The sequence below is a fragment of the Pleurodeles waltl genome, chromosome 7, assembly GCF_031143425.1.
Source record: "Pleurodeles waltl isolate 20211129_DDA chromosome 7, aPleWal1.hap1.20221129, whole genome shotgun sequence".
Lineage (NCBI taxonomy): Eukaryota > Metazoa > Chordata > Amphibia > Caudata > Salamandridae > Pleurodeles > Pleurodeles waltl.
This window is the reverse complement of record NC_090446.1, coordinates 884,175,428-884,198,337: the sequence shown is the minus strand read 5'-3', so window position 1 is coordinate 884,198,337 and position 22,910 is coordinate 884,175,428.

The window sequence follows — 22,910 nt, the reverse complement described above, 5'->3', positions numbered from 1 at the left end:
CACTGTAGAGACTTGAGAGACTGTGGCTTTGCACTCCCCAGAATGTAACAGTGGGCAACCCACCCATTGTAGAGAGTTGAGAGACTGTGGCTTTGCACACCCCAGGATGGTACAGTGGGCAACCCACCCACTGTAGGGACTTGAGAGACTGTGGCTTTGCACTCCCCAGGATGGTACAGTGGGCAACCCACCCACTGTAGGGACTTGAGAGACTGTGGCTTTGCACTCCCCAGGATGGTACAGTGGGAAACCCACCCACTGTAGAGACTTGAGAGACTGTGGCTTTGCACTCCCCAGGATTGAACAGTGGGCAACCCACCCACTGTAGTGCATTGAGAGACTGTGGCTTTGCACTCCCAGGATACATCAATGGGCATGGAGCCCCGTTGTGGATGCGGCGTGGTGCTGTAATCCGGCTGAGGTGCCCCCCCCTTCCCTTCCCCCTGAGGTGCCTGTTGTATTTCTATCTGATGCCCCTGCAGTGTTCTCTCCGTTTGTGGACAGGTATCTAGTCTGGGCCTCGCCCATGCATTTTGGGCCCAGTGGTGCACGGACATTGATATGTGCATACCTGCACTACTTCTCATAATGTATAAAATCTGGAATGTGTATATATATCTGTATATATTTGGTAACTGGATTTTGATACATTACAATGTTTGAACTGATTTCCTTTTGTCTTTGCATTCTTCCGGAGGGGGGGTTGTGGGTTGTTACTGTGCTGTTTGGACATGCATTGGTGTGTGTGTTGTAGTGGGTGAGGGTCGGGTTGGGGGTGTTGCGTGTGTGTGTCCCTGACTTTTGCCTCCCCCCTCCCCTATGTCGTAGGTGCAGTACTCACCGTTGTCTTCGGCGCCTACGTAGATGGTGATCGTAGAGGAGCAGAAAGACAAGCGCAGGGAGTATTTGTAGTTCGGGCTCCATGGTGGCCTCCTTCCTCGTGGAGTGTGTTAAGGTGAGGGTTTTTCCATTGCAAAAGCTGTTTCCACCGTGTTTTTATCCACGGTGAATCCGCCCCAGAAAAGGTGGAGGATTGGCGGGTTGTGATACTGTGGGCGGTACATTGTCTTCCGCCTGTCTGTTGGCGGAGACCGCTGCGCTGCTTGGTACCTCCGTGGCGGGCGGAGTGTTAAAGTGGCTGTCTGTGTTGGCGGTTTCCGCCACGGTCATAATTCCCTTTTTTTGTCCTCCGGCCTGTTTGCGGTATTACCGCACCTTTAACACCGTCCGCCAGGGTTGTAATGACCACCAAAGTGTATGTGAATAAAGTTTGTATTCAATGGACATTAATTAGCACAACATGAAAATCATGTAAATGTGGACATACATCACATTTAGAAAAATCACTAGGAGTACTAAACCCAACTTTGTTAAAACAACATTAGCAGTAGGTACTCCACAGGAAGATAATATGTTCCCTACCAACACCCTCATGTGGTACCAACAGGCTGTCAGCACAAGACCCACCCTGCTACCTGTGGCTGAGAAGACTCCCGATCTCAAAAGACAGGTGCTCCTCCCGTCCACAGCTAGCCCATCCGAGATCCCCCACATCAGCTCTGTTCCCTTTCCACACTCAGGATCTCTCCACTTGTCCATTGAACCGCCTGGGTGGGGTTCCACCCATGTTTGCAGGGCCTTCTGAAGGTCTGCCTCTGTAACCCTTCCTTGTGAAGAACCCCCCTTTCCTAGAAAAGCTCCTCGAGCTGCTTCACTGTGTACAGGCTAAGATTGGCCAATTTATAGGAGCTCCCATTAGGTAGGTCTCCACACATGGTGACAAACTAGCAGGAACAAAAATAGAGTTCTATAGGGATCCAATATCACCAAGGTCACTCGTTCCTCCACACACACCTTTTGAAACAAAATAAATCTTTTGCTTATGTAAAGTAGTGGCTCACAGCTAGTGATTGTGTGTGCCCACATTATGTAGATGTCATTAGGGAATGCACAAATGTGCTCCTCCATCCCCCATTGCAGACTTGAGTCAAATTACGAAGGTACACAAAGCATTTTAACGCAGGCAAATGTCCACTTTCTAGAAGTGGCATTGCTATTTGATTATTGACAAAACCACCTTTTCCATGGAAAGGGGATTGTCAAGATGAATCCAATGATCGTAAACAACATGAGACTGCTCTGCTGCAATCCACTGTTGCAGCTGGGAGTAATTGTAACATTTCTCCCTTGTGAACCATTGGGTGTAGCAGCTGTCCTATGCAGTGAAAACACACATGGGTACTATTCACTCTCTGGGCATAGGTGTCCTTGCATAAATACAAGCCTGCATGGACAGGTTGGATACATGTTTAAAATCATCAAAGGTGCAAGTGCGCACACAGGCCCACTAAGTCAGGCAAATTACATGTTTAAAGCACCAATCGGTGCTAGTGCACACAAATAGGCCTGCTATGACAGGCTGGATATATATTTTAGTCCCCCTAGTTGCTAGTGTGCATGCACAGATCTGCTACAACAGGCTGTATACAGTTTAAAAGCACCATAGGTGCTAGTGTGCACATCCAGGCCTGTTATGACAGGCTGGGCAAATGTTTTAACATGTCATAGCCGCAAGTGCGTACTTAGACCACCCATGCCGTCCCAAGCACAAATTTGGTCTGCGAATGATGATGGGAGCACACACTGGCCAGCATCACATCCTCATATTTGTAGAAAGTGCACCTACTTCCACACTGTCTTAACAGGGGGGAAAGGGCCCAGGGCCCTAAGGCCACCAGGTAAGGAATCAGCGAAAACCCCTGGGAAGAGCTGACCTCCATATGTAGGGGGATCCTTTGCTGGGGTTCGTCCCTACTGGGCATGGGGCACCCATGTGTACCTGCCCAGCCTTCCATCTTCCACCTGTCCTGCCCTTCAGGGGGTGTTGTGGGGTAGTGGAGGGTAGTGAAGGGTCCCCTCAGGATTGGCTATGACTTTCGTAGTGCCAACCTAAGCCGAAGCACAACTGATCCTCCACAGGCCTGCCACCCACTACATGCTTCACAGACTATACTAGTGGGTGGCACACTGAGTGCAATGTCCCACTAGTAGCCAGGGCTGCACCTGCCCTGGCAAAGTGGTGTCTCTTTTTTACAGGCCCTCCAGGGTGTAGCACCTGAATGAATCATGTAAGTGCTCTCTCCTAGGATGTGTAGCCAGGACATATGCACCTTTCCACTGCAGTAGAGTGGGAAAGTGCCCAGAGTCCTAAGGCCACGCAAAGAGAGTCAGCAAAAGCCCTGGAGATTTTTTTTTAAACAGGGAGATCCCCTAAGAAGGGCCATCTTCAACATACCCCATCAGCGGGAGTAGCTAAATCAAGAAAGTAAGAAAAGTACAAAATACAAGAACACAAATTTTGATGTTACTCACTTCAGACACGTGTTTATACTGTAGTGGCATAGTACAGTAGCAAGACATTGCTATTCTCCAAGGGCCATTGGAATTTTAATTGCGTGTGATAGTTGAAGATATTGGTATTAGTAATAGTCAGTCACATACAACTTGGCTCTGGCCAAGATTTTCCCACCCATGCATCACATCGTAGCTAGATAATCAATCGCCTAGCTGTGATGTGATGCATGGGTGCATGGGAGGGACTGACTGCAAGGAATAAAATTAAGCGAGAACACCGTAATACAAAAGAAAGAAAAGAAAACGTGATCTTTCAAAAGGATTTAATTTCATAGTGAGACAAAACAGGGCGTGTTAAGTAATTTGGATTACCTTACCAGCCATTAATGAGCAAGGCATATAAGTATATGTATGCTGCACAATTAATTCTTGGCTGCAACATAACAGAGCCATGTTGGTGGGTCTGGTTACTATCCAATCCAGCTTGTTTCTGGGACAGCCCAGCTGTAGCATTTTATGTGAATGTAATAATTGCAATGGCCCTGCACTTCTCATACTCTTTCCTCCATTTTACTACCCTCGGTCCAAACACAGGTTATAGGCTGTTAGTCTGGCCAATGGGAAACAATTGGTGGATAAAATGCACCCCATCCGTCTTACTACAGTAAACAGTAGATAGGAGAATATGATGAGCTATAGTGTAGCAAATGGTGGGCCCGATTCACAAAGGTAAATTTAGACCAAAAGTCTAAGTTCACACTAAAAGTCTAAGTTTAAATTTAAAGTCTAAATTTACTCATAGTAGTATTTTTGGCGCTAGTAGAGCAAAGTGCAAGGAGACACATTGATTACAATGAGTGTCCTTTTAATGCCTGCTTTTAGCAAGCATTAAAAATGATGCCAAAAATGGTGCAATTAAATCTTGTAGATTTAATTGCACCATTTTTGCAGGCCTTATTGCCCCAGAACACCCCCTTTGTATACATTATGCATGCATAATGTGGCACAAAGGGTTACAAAGTGGCCCAATGCATGCATTGCGCCACTTTGTAAATATGGCGCGGGCAAAAGGCCCCTCAGCGCTGCCTTAGCATCAAACAATTTACACTAAGGATGCACTAAAGTGGCACAAGGGGGTCTTAAAACTGTCCCTTACTTCTTTAAAGCATATACCATCCTAACATCTTGCGCACGGCCATGGGAAAGCAAGTTTGTTTTCTCTGCAGTTCCACCTAGAAAAGTTCAATGAAATCCTTGAAGGAGGTGTTTGCTTGATTGCTCTTTGAAGCACATAATACGAGCATATAAAATGACCTGGAAGCCCTGCCCATCTAACCACAACCAATATACATTAGTGTATGCAAGGTCTTCCTGTCTTTTGCCAGGGTGATGGACAGTTTACTAAAAGGCCTCCCGAGTGCATTTCCCACCAATTTTGGAGACAAGTTCTTGATGCACAGGAATGTGACTGCATCTCCACCAAACTAAGAAGCACTTAATTCTGGAAAGTACAATTCATCCTCACATCTTCTGCATGGCCAGGACAAAGCTAGTGTGTTTTCCCTGCAGTTACACCTTGAAACGTTATCTAAAATCCTTGAGGGAGGTTTTTTCATCGTTGCTCTTTTGAGTGCAATATCTTCTGTAGTGATGCTATGAGTATCTAAAATGACCTAGAAGACCCGCCTGTTGGGTCCCACCCAATCGACATTAGTGTATGCAAGGTCTTTCCACCTTTTTCCAGGGCGATGCCCTGGGCGTGTTTCCAACCAATTTTGGAGATGAGTTCTTGATGCACAGAAATATGATTATATCTCCACCAAACAAATGCATGGCGCGGAGTTAGGTGGTTAATGGGGATAGACTGCAGCACCCTATTAATTGTGCCCTAAGATAACTATAACTCACACTTTCCTTAGAGCCCAACTTAGGGCCTTCCTTCCTTGAAATAACTCTTACTATAACGTCCCTGTAACCTTTGTTTTTTAAGGGAAGCTCTATGTTTTTTTAAATTCTATTTCCTAACTATAATGTCCCTATACCCTTTATATTTTCAGTAAAAAAAAATATATATATATTTTTTTCCACTGATAAAAGTAAAGGTTACAATAGAAATTCAGCAGTTATAGTTACCCTTATGTATGTATCTCAATATCAGAACCATACTGCTTGCATGCAGTGCAGGTGGTGCCTGTGCTGCCTGCTTCTGCCATCGGGAATGGAGGAGGAAGGAGTGAGACTGAAATGAGAAGGAAAGCTGAAGAGCAGGAGGAGGACAGACAGAGGATATGGCAGGAATGAGGAATAAGGATTAAACAAAAACAAAGTATAAAAAAGTAACCAAAACATAAAATAAACACAAAATAAATACATGGAAAATTACACAGTAACAGTGTTTTGTTACTGTGTAACAGTGTTTTTGTTACACAGTAATAAAATACGCGCAAAGAAGTTGAGATTCAGGTTAGGAAAGAGCAGATGGGATTAGTTTGATAAGGATTAAAACAGCAAGGAAAAGCGATCAAAAGCAGACAAAACGAAAATAGTCACACACATGCAGACCACATGGTGCCTTTCGCGCTGAGTTTTTGGCACAGAATATGTTACTGGCATGTGTAATCTCCCAGAGTTTTTTTGGAACTCTGCAGAAATATGCAGAACAAAACTCCACAAGTTCCATCCCAGCTGAGTAAAGATCTGCTGTTCTCTTATCCCGCTCTGCACCTGCTTGTCCTACCAAGTTTGTCTCAAAGTTAAGATACCACTAAGGCACATGAGTGTAGGATGATCAGCATCGCTCCACTGATGACAGGTGGCTCAGTGATTATCCCCACCCACATCAACAACCATTCCCTTCAAAACACTAGTTATGTTACAGTGTCCTTTGACAACAGCGGTGTGGAAGCTGCTCCTGATGTTCTCGGATCCCACCACGTCCAGTGAGCCATCTGGTTGCACATTGATGTGCCATGGCACTCCATCCTGAGGCATCACCCACCTCCTTCTTTGTATCAGCCCGCTTGGTCTCTTTCAAGGCCTTCTCATCCCCGGTCTTTCAAAGCTCAGTCCAATTGAGCCCCCTCTCTGCAATACAACCAGTTCCATGCGTCTTCTAAGGATCCAAAGAAATGTGACCATCCACCCTGTAGTACTTTTAGCATCGCCGTGTGTAGACGCATGCATCACATGCTAAGTGATCAAAGTTGCTGCCTAATGGCCAGAAATGGTTTCACTTGAGCTTATGCCTTGCGGGTGTAATCTGGAAAATGTGCACTGTCTACCCCTCAAATCTGAGGTCTCCATGTTTTCTGGCCCATTGCAGCATCGCGTCAGTCTCTGTAGTTTAGGACTTTGGCTAAGCTAGCGGGACCAGTGCTCCGTGGGCTCATTCTATCAGAAAGAGGCTGGATAGGGTCCTGTCTCTCACTAGTCTAGTGAGTCATTGTTCCAGGGAGAGCTCCACAGCCTCTCTCTCCACTCAACCTGGAAACCCCACAAATCATAGGATGCAGCGTGGGATCTACCCTCCTCATCTTCCAGGTGGTCCTCAAAGTGCATTGCCTGTTCCAACAGGCTGGGCACCGTGGCTATCTTCATCTCCTGAGTCAGTGCCTGCACTTTCCCTTCAGTCTCTCTAGAGCAGTGGTCTTCAAACGTTTTATTGTTGTGCCCCCCAATGGGGAAAAAAATCACCGGCCCTCCTGAATTTTTTTACAATTATTCTGTTAAATTGGCAATGTTAAAACATCTACACTTATTTAAACATTGCAGTTAAGTTCTTGCAGTAGGGCGTCTCCATGGAGGGCACTAAGACTATTACCCTGAGTAATGGCTCACACTAGGGAGGTTAATCAGGGCGGCTTTTATTTGGCTGGTTTTCTCTGTTCAATCAATGTCTCTGTAAACCTACAGGGGTCTCTTCTTCTTTTGTTGATTGATTATTTTTATCTGTGTCTCCTAAGGTCAATTGTTCCTTCTTGGGTCCAGATCTCAATTGGGCAGTGGAAGAAGAGAACAAAATAACAAGCCGTTGTCAGGTAAGTGTCCTAACTCTGTTGTTTATAGCACACAATTGGGCGGGGTAGTGAGGGGAATATCTGATGTTCACAAACCGTTCACCCAGGTGTGTCACACACATGAGTGATCCAAATATAGTGATTGAACTGTGGGGTTGTTTTCTCTTTTTAAGTTCTTCCTTATTGCTTTGTAACTTGTGGTTAGTGATATTCTAAATTCTTAATGTGCGATTAGTGATATATTTTCAGTGCCCCGTTTTGTTAATTTCTCTATGGGTTAATCAATGCCCTGTTTGGTGCACGTTTGTTTGCATCCACCTTGGAATCTTCCCCTGAGCCTAGCGACCCTCCCTACCAGCCTCATAGCTCTGCAGCGAAAGCGGCCACATACCAGGTTGAGCCACGTCTCTTCAGAGACGTGGCTGGCTTTCCCATTTTCTCTGCAGCTCCGTGGTCCTTCGGTGCTGGTCTGGAGTCGGGGTTGCAGTGTTCCTCCAGGCCTCCCTCAACATTGAACTCTGCTTTCCTGTCCTCTCTGGATTCTCTTTCGGCTTCTCTTCCGGCTTCCTCTTCACTCCCTGGATCCCAACGACGGCCCCCCTCTGATGACGCATGCATGCTCCTTTGTGCTTGCGTCCGATGTTCTACTGGATGCACCCCCGGGGGACCCAAACATCGGGCTGGGCTACTCCTGTGTCTCCACCCTGGGACAGTTCTGTTACTGTTTCAAAAATTCAAATACATGGTGCCAATCAGACTATTCTGGTCAGGCAGGCCTTAATAAAGTGTGACAGTATCCACAGTGTGATTATTAGAAGAGGGGGTGGGGTTTTTTGAAGATTATTTGGAGTCAGCTTGGATATAAGTGACAAAGTGATGGGCAATTACTGAGCGGTTTACTTCTGCAATTGTTTTCAGCTTAAACAAAGCCTTATTGTGAGCACAATATTTCTTTTAGCCTGAACCTGGAGCCCCTTGGCATCACTTGAGGCCCCCTAAAGGGGCCCAACCCCATTTTGAAGACCCCTCCTTTAGAGTGTTCTGAGACCCCCAAGAGGTCTGCAGAAGGTTGACCTCAATGGTGATAGTGTCCATTTCTTGTTCCAGGGCCTGTTTGGAGGCCTCAATCGCTACGTGGATTTGGGTGCCTGAGGGTTCCATTCCAGCCATGGGGAGTGGGCATCCCTCCCCCACCACTCCGCCTTATGTTCTTGCTTCTGTGAAGCAGTCCTCATGGCTTTGCTATGATTCCCTCACTGCCTTTCCACCACCATTGTGGTTTTCGGTGCAGGCACAAGATCCCACCCTTCTAAGAATTTTCAGATGTATATCAGGTCACCAGCATCTGGTCACCATGTCCTTGGCATTCCTCTCAGTCCAAATCATAGCATGTCATCTGCAGGGGAGGGGGTGGCAGCAAGGAGGTGAGACCCGTAGACCCCTTCCACGGTCCCAGAGTGTGTCCAATGGTCCCTCCTGAGTAGCAGGGTTAGGCTCACCACTCCAGCTCCTCTGCAAAGGTCCCCACAAAGCAGGACCCACCCATGCAACAGTTCCTGGGGGGCTGTGGGCAACAGAGGCAAAGGGTAAAATGTTACAGGCTCCTTGCTCACCCTTAAAGCTGTGTAGGGCCTCCTCTCCAGTGCAGTATTAGATGCACTGTGACAGACATCTAGTCCAGGCTTGGGCTGCCTTTCTCACAGCTCACCTACTTATCGGGGTGTGGAGGTGGCAGATAAGAGTACCTCACTCACCTCTCTGATCACCCAGCTCCCCATGGTGAGCCATCCTCATTGTTCCCAGAAGAGGGGGCAAAGCAGAGAACAACAGTCATAGATCTCTCCCCGAGGGGCCCCATGAGTCTAGGATTGAGATGGGTGATAGTCATGACATGGGCTGCCCGCAGGCAGAAATGATGGCCTGCCACTTTTAGGCTTATTGCCTTGTTCACCCGAGTCTATCAGATATTCTCAGGTAGTTGCTGGTCCGGCTTCATTGTTCACAGACTCTGGTAGGTGGGTGCTGTGTCAGGCCCTCAGAAGGTCCCTAGGCTGGGGCTACTTGCCGTTGTTGCCATGATACCCACCACTGCCTCTTGTTCTTCTGCTGCTTCTTGCCTGTCACCATCATTGCTAATGGGCAGGTCCTCCGCAGCTCCCAACAAGAAGAGGCTGCTGCGGGCCCAGGCACGGCCCTGTTTTAGCCTCAATGTTCATTGTTCCGTGACTGGGTCCATTTGGTCCAGCACAGCTCCACCTTGTTTTCCTCCATCTTGGGACCCCAGAGGTCACCCCGACAATGCCACTGCAGCTGTGTTTGAGGCAGCCCAGGATTGCGATTTTCAAAGGAGGATGCTGTTGAATTATTCGGGTTGCCGGGGGAGCTCCACCCTAGCACATATCATCAGCCATCTCACTTGGCCACCCGTTACTATTTTGGAATCTTAAACACTTTTTCCAGAAATTGAAAGCAATGGTTATTATATTTATGTGGGCAAACAACTTACTGCACATATCTTATGTTTATTAGTAGGGATATAAATATCAAGGAGGTAGGTAGGTACTTATAAAAGAGTCAAATAACAATATGTAAATATGTGTAAGTAGCTGGCAAAGATGTTTGGCAACATGTGATGTCTTTAGCATCACAAGAATAGATTTACATTCTATTACGCTTAAGCTATCTGTGGGTTTTGTAAGCTGTTAAAGCCTGAACATTGTAGAGACCTTTATTGAAATTTGGAGATTTTATAGAAACGCCTTAACAGCTTTCATTTGCTTAGGGAATATAGGATGAATCAATACAAGACCAATAGCACCAGAGTATGACATTTATGTGTGTGCTTTTGATTGACGGTGTAAACTCTATATATAACAGGTAGAGACAGATGTTGTCTCATAAAAGATGATATGTTCCTAAGGAATGGAGATACATGGTGTTGAGTGATTTGATTGGCAAAATCACAATAACTTCTTAACTACAAGATGTTGCTTACAGGATCAAATCATCAACATTTTATTGCTTCTCAATACAACTGCTTTATAGAAATCTCAAAATGTGGCAGCAATCATGAGTGCCTCAAAAAATGATATGCCTACTTGAAACTATTTGGTAAATCGATAGGTCATTTATTAAAGGATGCTTTTGTAATCTATTGTGTACATCATTGTTAGACGTTCCTGACACTAATCAATGGAATGATGTTTAGAGCGTGCGAGCTCTTGGAGGGGAAGAGTATTTTTAAAAGGCATCACCCTCCATATCAACCAGAGCAATGCATTGAACAGCATGGTTCTTTGGTTCTTCCAATCATTCAATGCAAACGTTGCTTTCACTAGCCATGTACAGCGACCAGACAATAGACAAGTGCCCTTGTAATTGATCCACTTGGATGGATAATGAAAATAGTAGATCTGCACTTCCTACCCCTGTAACAATCACTAGGTACTCTAAAGTAAGCTGGGAACAAAATATCCAGATGCACGGTTGTTGAAGTTTCATAGAGTTTATTTGAAGATAAGTTTCTTGTAGTGAAATCAACCCAGCGCACAGCAGAGACGACCTTCGGTGTCACAGATCGACAGCCCGGCCGGCCGTTGCCTTCCTCCGAATGTTCGATGTTCCTCGCGCTAATAACGCGGAAAGGAACCCTGAACAATGAAGGATGGCTGCGTGTGAGCACCTCCGCTGCGAGTGCGATGCCGAGGCACAGCTGATCTGCACCCGCAGCTGTATCCGCTGCTATCAAAGCCACTACATTTAGTTTTCTCTTTTAACACTTAAAAGAAAACAAAAAACAAAGAAAACAAAAAAAAAACTTTTGAGAATTACCCCTTAACAAATGAACAATGCACCTGACCCTTTGTTCAGGTGCTCAAATGTAAAAACTGGTGAAAACAGCAATCTCAGGTAACTATACATGCTGTGTTTAACAAAATAAAACGTTCCACATAGAACCCAACATAAGCAATTCCCACTTAACGATACCTTATAGGTAAATTGTGCCCTCTATCACTTTTCCTGACAGGCACAAGATTCGAGGATGAATCCACCCCCTTTGAACTCGAGAACTTAACCCCACCAGATTTTTGTACATTCAAGAATTTCTTCGATTTTGAAGTGTGTTCATCCTTGTTGTGAGGTGGCAACAACACATCCTTTGGTTCAACCTTTACAACTTTCACCATATTTCACCAGTTACGTCCATCAACACGCACAGCATTACCGCAAACTTTGTCAACCTTGAATGGTTCAGAAAACTTATCATATTTTTTTTTGTTTCTCTTGAGTATTTTTAATATTCGAACTAACCTTTGCGTAGATGTGTTCCTTACACGTAGAATGCTTAACAAACTTGGACAACCAAGCAGGTCTAAATAGAGTGGCAGGCTTCCTCCATCTAAGTGCCTCAAACGGAGATACCCTGTGCTAGTATGGGGTGTTGTTCTGTAAAACCAGAGCATACTCTTTACAGCGGCATCAACCACACACCCATTAGCTAACGCCCATTGGATACACTTACCAACCACTCTATTAAAGCGTTCAACCAAACCATTTGTTTGCGATTGATAGAGAGAACTCCTCAAATGTTTGATGGCACAATCACTCAGAAAATTTGCAACTTCACTAGATACCAACTGGACCCCATTATCAGACACAAGTTCCTTGGGAAACCCTTCCTCCAAAAATACATCTTTTAGACACGATACAACTGACGTGGAATCTGCATGACTCACGAACTTCACATGAGGCCACTTGGAAAAGTAAACAATTACAACATAAGCATACTGTAATTTAGGGGGAAGAGAATTGAAGGGACCCAACAAATCGTTACCTATCTTTTCCCAAGGACCTGCCAGACATTCTATTGGCATTAACAGAGGAGTTGACGTTTTGAGGGCCTTATCACTAGTTGAACAAATGTGACATGATTTGACTAATGTTTCAATGTCTCTGTCCATTTGCGGCCACCAATAGTATTCTCTCACCCTCTTTTTAGTAAGAGTAGCACCCAAATGACCTTCATGTGCTTTTTCCAGAATCATGGATCTTATAACATCAGGAGGCACAATTTTATCATTTCTCAACAGTACACCATCTTCAATAGACAGTTCGTCAGACACCTTGAAAAAAGGTTGAGCACTCTGATTCAAACTTTTTTCATGCGCCCACCCATTCTCAACGTACGTCAAAACTTTAGAGAGTACAGAATCACTTGTAGACGCTTCTTTCCACTGCATTTCGGAAAACGACCCAGTACGTTCTAATTCGACAGAAGCAATGAAGCAGTTTTCATCCTGAATGTCCATTTCCTCTCCAATGTCTTCGGAAACAGGATACCTGGAGAGGTAATCTGCCCTCATATTCTTTCCCCCAGAGATGTGTACCACAGAAAAATCTAATTGTAACAACCTGGCCACAAATCTTGCAATTCTTGGTGAGCTACCTTTAACATTGGTACCATTTAAAATAGAGACTAATGGCTTATGGTCTGTCTGGAGAGAAAAAATGTCTTCCCCATAGATAAGACTTAAATTTCTCTATACCCCACCAACATGCTAATAATTCTTTTTCAATTACAGAATAATGTACTTCATTAGGTCTGAGCACTCTTGACACGAACCCAATGGGTATACTCCTGTTTTTCATTGATTTGAGTCAAAACAGCTCCAAGACCAAACTTGCTGGCATCGACAGTCAAACAACACTTCAAGTTATGGTCATAAGATTGTAATACATTGGCACTACTCAACCTCTGCTTAATAGTGTCAAACGCTTCTGCACACTCAGCATTCCACACAAACTCTGTTTTAGTTTTCAGCAGATTAGAAATGGGTCTGAGTAGCAAACTTTTCAATAAACCTGGAATAAAACTCACAAAGACCCAAAAATGATTTGACACCAACTTTGTCCTGAGGTGCAGGGGCTCTTACTATCGCTTCTGCAAGACCTGGTCTGGGATAAACACCTTCTGCTGTGATGACGTGCCCCAGATATTCTACAGACGTTTGGAGGAACTGACATTTTTCTCTTCTCAATACGACACCAGCACTATCAAACTTACTCAAGACTTGCTTCAGAATCGCATCATGTTCATATCGGTCAGAAGCATGAATCAACACGTCATCCTGGAAAATACACACTTTACCAATGCCTTTAAGAAGTGTAGACATAATTCTTTGGAATACTGACGCCGCTGACGCCAGTCCAAACGGCATACAACAATATTGATACGTTCCCCACGGGGAAACAAAGGCAGTAAAGTGCCGAGAATCATGTGTCAGTTCTACTTGGTGATAAGCAGTGGCTAAATCAAGTTTAGTAAACAATTTTGCTCCATTAATACAAGAGAGCATCTCACCAATCTTTGGCAGTGGATGGGAGTCCACCCAGATCTCTCTGTTGAGTGCCCTCAAGTCGATACATACTCTTAGTTCCCCATTTTTTTCTTTGCCACCACCAACGGAGATAACCATAACAAAGAATCAATAGGTTCAATGATTCCGTTCATTAGTAAACTTTCCAATTCTTTTTCCAACTCATCCCTGACCCTAAATGGCAACCCTCTCATTTTATGTTTAATAGGAATGGCATTGTCCTTGACCTTAATTTTGTGTGTAAAGCCTCTGATCTTACCTAATTCACCCGAAAAAACCCTGGGAAACTCATTAAGCAAATTCTCTATATTGGCGGTATCTCTCATAACTGTCACCTGATCATCCGTACCTGGACGCAAGACCATTCCAAACAGCCCTTGGTGAAACCATCCTAAAATGTTCAATCCTTTTACAGCCACATAGACCATCCCAAAAATGCGTTGTCCCTTGAAAACCAAAACGTCTTCAAAGAAACCAACTAAATCAATCCTCCTTCCCTCATATGAAATCGGAGTCCTATCTGGTGGGTTCAATTTTTGTGTGCCCCAATTTTGTTCATAAAGCTCCTGAGTAATCATAGTGATTCTGGCACCCGAATCAGCCAACAACTTTAAATGTTTGTCACCTACTTGAATTAAAATGTACGGATCAATGCAGTCCTCGAGATTACCCATGATTATGTCAAGGTCTCCCACAGTCAGAATCATTTCTTGCATTTCACTCATCAACTCAACCATCCTGCCATCACAGTCATCCATGACAGCATTAACCTTAGTGTTACCACTTTTGTTACTTTGACACACTTTTGCAAAATGACCTGTTTTGCCACATAGGGGGTCATTCTGAGTCTGGCGGGCGGCGGAGCCCGCCCGCCAGACTTCCCCCCTCCAAAATAGCGCTCCGCGGTCGAAAGACCGCTGAGGGTATTTTGGCTTTTGCACTGGGCTGGCGGGCGACCGCCAAAAGGCCGCCCGCCAGCCCAGTGCAAAAGACCCTTCCCACGAGGACGCCTGCTCAGAATTGAGCCGGCGGAGTGGGAAGGTGCGACGGGTGCAGTGGCACCCGTCGCGTATTTCAGTGTCTGCAGTGCAGACACTGAAATACAAAGTGGGGCCCTCTTACGGGGGCCCCTGCAGTGCCCATGCCATTGGCATGGGCACTGCAGGGGCCCCCAGGGGCCCCACGACAACCCATACCGCCATCCTGTTCCTGGTGGGAGAACCGCCAGGAACAGGATGGCGGTATGGGCTGTCAGAATCCCCCATGGCGGCGCAGCAAGCTGCGCTGCCATGGGGGATTCCCAAGGCAGCGGAAAACCGGCGGGAGACCGCTGGTTTTCCACTTCTGACCGCGGCAAAACCGCCGCGGTCAGAATGCCCTGCGGGGCACCGCCAGCCTGTTGCCGGTGCTCCCGCCGACCCTGGCCCCGGCGGTAAGGAACCGCTGGGGTCAGAATCAGGCCCATAATCTGCACTGTACATTATTTGCTGGACAAATCTTTTCTCCTTTTATATGTGGTTGATAGCCACACCTAAAACAAATTTTAATCTGCTTGAAAAAGCTATTGGATTTGGCCGCCTCCCCTTTGTTGTGTGAAAGAACATTCATCTTGCGTCTGTCGTCAGGTCTCTCAACTACGTTCACATGTTCCGCCTGTGCACGTTCCAACTCTTTAGCAGATCTAATTGCAGTTTCAATGCTTTTAGCGATTCTGATGGAATCTGACAAAGATGGATCTCCTAAGGACAACAACTTTTGCTTGATCTATTTATCCGCACAGTGATATATGAATTGGTCACGTATTAACTGATCAGTAAATGTGTCAAAACAACACTGTGAAGCAAGTTTCCTCAAAGCAGAAATTTAGTTATTGACATCTTCTCCACTTTTTTGTTCCCTCCTAAAAACTTATGTCTTGCTATAACCAAACTTGGTGGAGCATCAAATCTGGTGGCCAATTTCTTAAGAGCTTCATCAAATTCATCGAGTTCCTCGCCTTCTTCCACTTGAATATCTGGTAAATGTTTAAACACCGACCTTCCCTCGAAACCTAAAGAATGCAGCAATAAACATTTCTTTCTTTCAGGTCTGAACCTTGACGCTCCAATAGCACCCATATACATTTCAAAAGCATCATACCATTGCTTCCAAGGTATACTGGCTCACCAGGAGTTTCCAAGAATGGTGGCGGTGGGTTGACCGACTGCATGACTGGTTTTTGAGGAAATAAACTCACTTGGGACCATATAAAAGCACAATGAATGGTTTTTCCCAAATTTACTAACTCCACCACAGATTTCAGCTTGAAAAACACTAAAAACCTTGGTTAAAATAGCCGTTTAAAGATGGCCGCTACACTTCCATAGGAATGGGGACTTCCTGTAGATACACCTTCTGACTCGAGGTTCATGGGAGATGAGACCCTCTCACCGTAATTACAGCTGTCCAGTAGGTCGAGGAAAGGTGCAAGCACGAGTGGGCCTCGAAGTAACAGCCTGGGGTGATTCAGTTCCACAGCTCGTCGCCACTTAAAATAAGGTGGGAACAAAATATCCAGACGCACGGTTGTTGTAGTTTCATAGAGTTTATTTGAAGATAAGTTTCTTCTCGTGAAATCACCCCAGCGGGCAGCAGAGACAACCTTCGGTGTCGCAGATCGACACCCAGCCGGCCGTTGCCTTCCTCCGAATGTTCAATGTTCCTCGTGCTAACAACGTGGAAAGGAACCCCGAACAACGAAGGATGGCCACGTGTGAGCACCTCCGCTGCGCGTACGATGCCGAGGACCAGCTGATCGGCACGCGCAGCGGTATCTGCTGCTATCAAAGCCACTACATACTAATTTTTCTTAAATAGTCTATAACAGATATTTATGGTATGAGGTGCAAATACAAATCTTGCTACTTAGCATTTTGTTTTTACTTTATTCTTAAAAACATAAATCTTCTAAATTGGAAGATTAAGGTGGAAAAATTACATTAGGTCTAGGTCTTGGCACTTAAATTACTGAAATAAAATGGTCATTATTATGGGCCTGATTATGATCTTGGCAGATGGGATACACCACCACAAACATGATAGATATCCTGTCCGTCGAATTACAAGTTCCATAGGATATAATGGAACTTGCAATACTGCGGACAGGATATCTGTACGTTTGTTACACAGTATCCCATTCGCCAAGATTGTAATCACGCCCTAAGTCTTTCTAGCTTTCCTTTAATAAATTTTAGCTGTAAACCACCACTTCAAATAGTTATAATTTACCTTGACATTAAATGATCCATTAACATTGAAGAATAAAGCTGTTTTCTCTTCACATCAGGAAGATGCACAAATAAAGTGCAATTTGACTATTTTAGCAGTATTGCTTTTTTCAGTCAATGACTGCATGCTCTTCCAGCGTTCTTCATTACTTTTTCACTTGATTTATATTAGACCTGGTAGAGGTATGTGTGAATGGGAAGTTTCAATTTTCCAAAGTTTATGTGAGATTTTCTGTGAAATAAAAAATATATACTGTGTTAAGGCCTAATTCCAACTTCATACAATCTCTCAATGTTTCTGGTGCTGCATGCAAAAGCCAAAGTGCTCATCTGACTATAAATCACAATAGCCTTATAGTCTATTCCAGTCAATATAAGTTACAAGCTTCGGTGCCTGGACTGAGAGGCTCTTCCTTACTAAAAACAGATATTTTAAAATGTTTCCTTCATTTTAGTTTAAGAACTAAGGGTCAGATGTAGGTACAAAAAAATTAGCGACTCGCAATTTGCGAGCATGTGCGACTCGCAATTTGCGTGTCGCTAACTGGAATGCAGGTAGAATTTGCGGGGCCAAATTGCGACTCGCACCCGGAGTCGCACCGCAGATAGCGAGTGTGCTGTTTGCGAGGTCGCTTTTTGCGACCGCGCAAAAAACGGACTCACAATTTGCGAGTGGGTGTCGCAAATTGCGACTGTGCTGAAAATTGAATGCAGGTGCTGCAGAACACTCCAGAAACCACTCCAGAACACTCTGGAAAACACTTCCTGGCACATGATGATGACATCACAGCCAGGAAGTTTACAAATACACCTGGGAGGAGGGAGGACCGCACACTTTTTAACTGCAGCACAGCTAACAGAGCAACAGCAACCATGGCTGACACTCCCAGAAAGAGAAAGCTGAAGTTTGCAGAGAAGGAGCTGGAGGTGCTCACAGAGGAATGCTGTCAGCACCATGATGAGCTTTTTGGGAAGGCAGCCTCAATGTGCCAGACTCTGCCAAAAAACGAATTTGGCAGGAAATTCAGGAGAAGGTAAACTCCCTGGGGGTCAGCCACAGGAGTGTGGATGAAATAAAGAAGAGGTGGTACGACCTCCGCTCCCGGACCAAGGAGAGGGTGGCAGAAAGGCTCCGGGAGATGAGAGGCACAGGGGGGGGACCATCTTCCATACCACCACCCACACCCCTGGAGCAAGGGTGGAGGAGACCCTGGAGCTGGAGTCAGTAACTGGATTTGGAGAACTGGACACCTCTGAGCCCAGACCATCAGCTGGTGAGTACCATGTGACATGCTTGTACCCCCATCAATGCCATACCCCCACCCACCATGTACACAGGGGCATGCACAACCAAGATAGCTCCATTTCAGAGTAGCAGATACCAGCATGATGCATTATGGGCAATGTAGTCAAGTAGGCAGTTAATAGGCAAATGTTTATTAGGAAGTGTGCAACAGATAGTAGACACTGACAGTGTTTTCCCCATGTCCCACAGGTCTCCCACAAGACACCACCACCAGCCACAGCAGCCAGGTGCCACTGGTCAGCCAGCCCCATGAGGAGACAACAGGAGAAGCCACCACTCCCACCTGCACCACCAACACCATCCCCTCTATGGCAACACCCGCTGCAACAGTGGTCTCGGAGCCTGCACCAGCAACAACCAGGAGTGCCACATCACACATCACAGGGCCTCCACCGCTGCGCAGGCGACGCAGGATGAGGAGAGCAGGGCTGCAGGCAGAGTCAGGGCTTCCATCCACCACACCAACGGAGGCACAACTGCTACGGGGTCAGCGCCTACAGAATCAAATGTTAGGGCGGATTAGTGGGGTTCTGCAGCGTTTCGAAAGGAACCATGCAAACAGCATGGTGCATGTTCATGCACAACTGGAGGTAATTGGCAACAACACTGGTGACCTAGCCCTGTCAATGCGTGAACTGGTGGCTGGACTGCTTACACAGAGTGAGGGTGCGCGGCGCAGGGACCGCCAGCTGCTCCAAAGGCTAGACAGGATGGCCTCCTCTATTTGCAGACTGGCAGTGAACACTACTGGGCTGTCAAGGAGAACAGTCGGCCTCCAGGTTGAAATGGGCCACTTTGCGGGTGATGTGGCAAGGGGCCTGGGCCTGATCACCCATGTGATAGACCTCATGGAGGCACGGCAGGTGTCTAGGGGTACAGGGGACACCCCACAAGACAGTGAGGAGGGCTCCACTGTCAGCAGTGTCTCTGCTGGTGACACCAGGGTGCTACGGAGTGGGAGTACGAGGCAGAGCACTGCTGAGCACCCTGGTACCAGCCAGGCTGGCAGAGGCTGCCGTAGGCTGTGAACTAACCACTGTCCCTGATGTTGGGGCACATGATGGCAATGTGTCCCATGCCAGGTGGACTTTTTGAAGTCCCTGAACAGTTTTTTATTGTATATAGTTTGGTTTTTGCACATATTAAATAATTTTTTTGTTCCACTTAATAAATGGAGTGTTTGTTCAATTGGTGAGTATGGTAAAAGTTGGCACGTACCTTCCAAAGTATTGGGTTGCAATGTGTTCCCGTCTCAGTCTGCCTTGATTTGCGATGCTCCTATCCCCATGATGGCGATGTGGTTGCTCTTGCTCTTCATCCTCCGAATCTGGGTCTGCAGGGGTGAGAGGTAGCCCACGTCGGGTGGCAATGTTGTGCAGGATAGCGCATGCAACAACTATTTTGAATGCCGTAATGGGGGTATACTGGAGGGCACCTCCACTTCGGTGAAGGCATCTGAACCGTGCTTTCAGTAATCCGAAGGTGCATTCAATAAGGTTCCTGGTCCTCTTATGTGCACTGTTGTATCGCCTCTCACATTCATTGCTGTGTGTTAAGTACGGAGTCAGTATCCATGGCCGTAGTGCATATGCACTGTCACCTGTTGGGCACAAAAAGTACACTGTTATTAAGTCCTGGTTGGTGTGCACATTGATCTGTGTGCATGTCTACAAGGTGTATGCAGCTCTACCTAGGAGGTATCCGTCTCCAAACTCCCCACATTTCGGGTGTTGGTGTATCCCACTGTGCCTAAAAATGTAGGAGTCATGAGTGCTGCCTGGAAATTTAGCTACAATGTCAGTGATGACATAATGGGCGGCACAAACAACCTGAATATTGAGTGAGTGGGTACACTTTCTATTGCGGAACAGATATTCCAGGTTTGCAGGGGGGCATATTTGAATATGTGTCCCATCTACACACCCTATGACATGGGGAAAGTTGGCAATGCGGTAAAAGTCCAACTTGGTGCTATTAATTTCTGCCTCATTCCTGGGTAGGTATATTTATTGGGACATGTGTGTGAGTAAGGCATCAAGGAATGCCATGAGGAACCTTGATAGTGCACTTTGGGATACCCCACCTGCCACAGCAATGACCCCCTGATAGCTACCCGAGGCCAAGAGGTGCAGTGAACGTAGCACTTGCACATGCGTAGGGATGGCGCAGCCATGCAGAGTCTGGCGTTCTAGCTGTGGTTTGAGTAATTCTATTAAATCTAGTATAGCTGCGCTGCTAAGTCTATACTTATCATAGATTTCCTCCTCAGTTTGCTGGAAGAGGGTCTGCCTTGTTCTGTAAATCTTCTCCTGTCTCTGGCTCCTCCTCCTCCTCTGCTGGTCTGAGTGGGCTCTCCTCCTCACTCCTATCAGGTATATCTCCGCCAAACCAGATGCCTTCTGGGTCCCTTTTATACTTTGGTAATGGTTACCACCTGCTCTGAGTTAGTGGTAAATTGTACATGCAAACTGGGCTTTTTGCGACTAGTCGCACTTTGCGAGTTGCTATTGCATATGGTTTGCGACTCGCAAATTGCGACTTCCTATTTGTGGGTCGCAAAATGGGGTCGCAAATTTTGCGAGTCGGTAACGGCTTGCATCGCTTTTTGCGAGTCGGAAATTGAATTTTTACATCCCATTTCTGATTTTGAGGAGTCGCAAATAGCGATTCGGGCCATTTGCGACTCGCAAAAGTTTGCTACATCTGGCCCTAAATATCTTCAATGGGGTGTTCCAAACTGGGTAAGGATTGGGCACTGGTACTTGTATTTATCTTCGCATTAAAGATGCAGGCCTTCTCCATGTGACAAGATCCTGTCTCTTTGTTTAGTAAAAATCATATATGTTGTCATTTAACACAATGCGCAGCTAAATTTTTTCAAGCTGAATATGTCTGAATTTCCAGGCAAGCTTCACTTGTTTCTGTTGGCTTGCAGTAAATCTTGATTTTTGCTTTTATGTGTAATCACTTTTAAAAAGTGTTAATTTGACTATTCAAACAACACCATGTATTCCAAATGAGACATAATAAATCACTCCACTACTCATAATTAATATTTTAAAATAACCATAGTCTAACTCCTAATTTTTTAAATGTCATATTCTTACACTTAAGCATAAACTAGTTTATCATCCTTACAATGTAAGTTTCAAATCTGAATTGCTAGACATTATTTTCAGTACAGGTCTCTCACCTTCCTTATTCAAAGAAGATAGAGTGCTAGGAATATGGCTGGATTCAACTTGACCGTACCACTGCTGTGGGTATGTCTAGCCTTATATTTCTTTTGATAATTTATTTATAAGGTGAGCGGTACAGGGTAACCATCAATTACCCTTAGATGTCAACATGGGTCTTTGGACTCAGAAAGGAGCGAGGCGGTTAACAACAATAAACATTACTTTTCATTATTGGAGTCAGTAACTTATTTGCACCATGACCCATGTGGCCATGAATCACCACGCCAGTTTAGTGCCATTTATATTAACAATGCTAAGATCATGTAAAGCAAACACAAGACCAAATGATAAAAGTACATCAGTAACACAATCTGACCAAACCTTTGCAAGAATCTCAGTCTAAACAAAGTATTTATCATTAGGCATTCAAGAACCACCATGCAGAATAACAAAAATAGCAAATGAATGATAGATACAGTATGTATTTAGTTATTGCAGATTAATTGTTTACAATCAATTTATATAAAACAGTTAAATTTAAAATGTGGCATCCTTAGCTATTATCCTAAACTGATAAGTATGTTTGGGCTTCATGCAAAAAAAATTAAAACAAAAAATATATTGTAAAACATCTGACTGTGGCACTAACCAAAAATAGTGGTTAGGTTTCTAAAAGAGAGAATATAAAAATCTGCAAGAAAGACAATTGTGCATTTTCATTATACCTCTCGTAAATGGATCTGCAGGAAGCAATGTCTTCATCAGTGGAGCATCTTCTGGTCATCTTCATTGGAGAGTAAAATAATAGGGAACAGTTTAGTAATGTTTGGCCTTCATGCATCTGATCTGTCAGTGGCAGAAAGCTAAATTACAGTACATTGTTGACTAGCAGAAATAAAAGCACATCTGCAAAACAGCCAAGAGATGCAAAGCACACAGGAACAGAAGAAGTCTGAAACTTACATCACTGAACTCTGTTACAATAAACTCCTAGAAAGCAACTAGCTAAAACTCTATTGTTCAGTCTATGGTATGGTCAGTCTATGGGCTTGGACAGTCTGGCTTAGGTCAGATCAAATTAATCCTTCTCCATGTTCTCAGCTGTAACCTTCATCAATTTCTGCATTCACCATTGGTTCATCCTTTCTCATTGCTGTCACCAGTTTCCGCAGCAGAATACAAATGTTGCAGATTACCCTGCAACCTATTAGTGTATTGATCCTGCAACAACACACTATCTCGCAGGTAGGCAAACAAATGTTGCAACATAAGAACATAACATTGCCACTGCGAGCAAAGAACATGTCTCAGGATGCTTGGAAAAACATTTTACAATAGTAACATTTTAAACATCACTGCTGCTGCAATTTCTAACATGAGACAGTTTTAAAATGAATGCTAATACAGAGAAC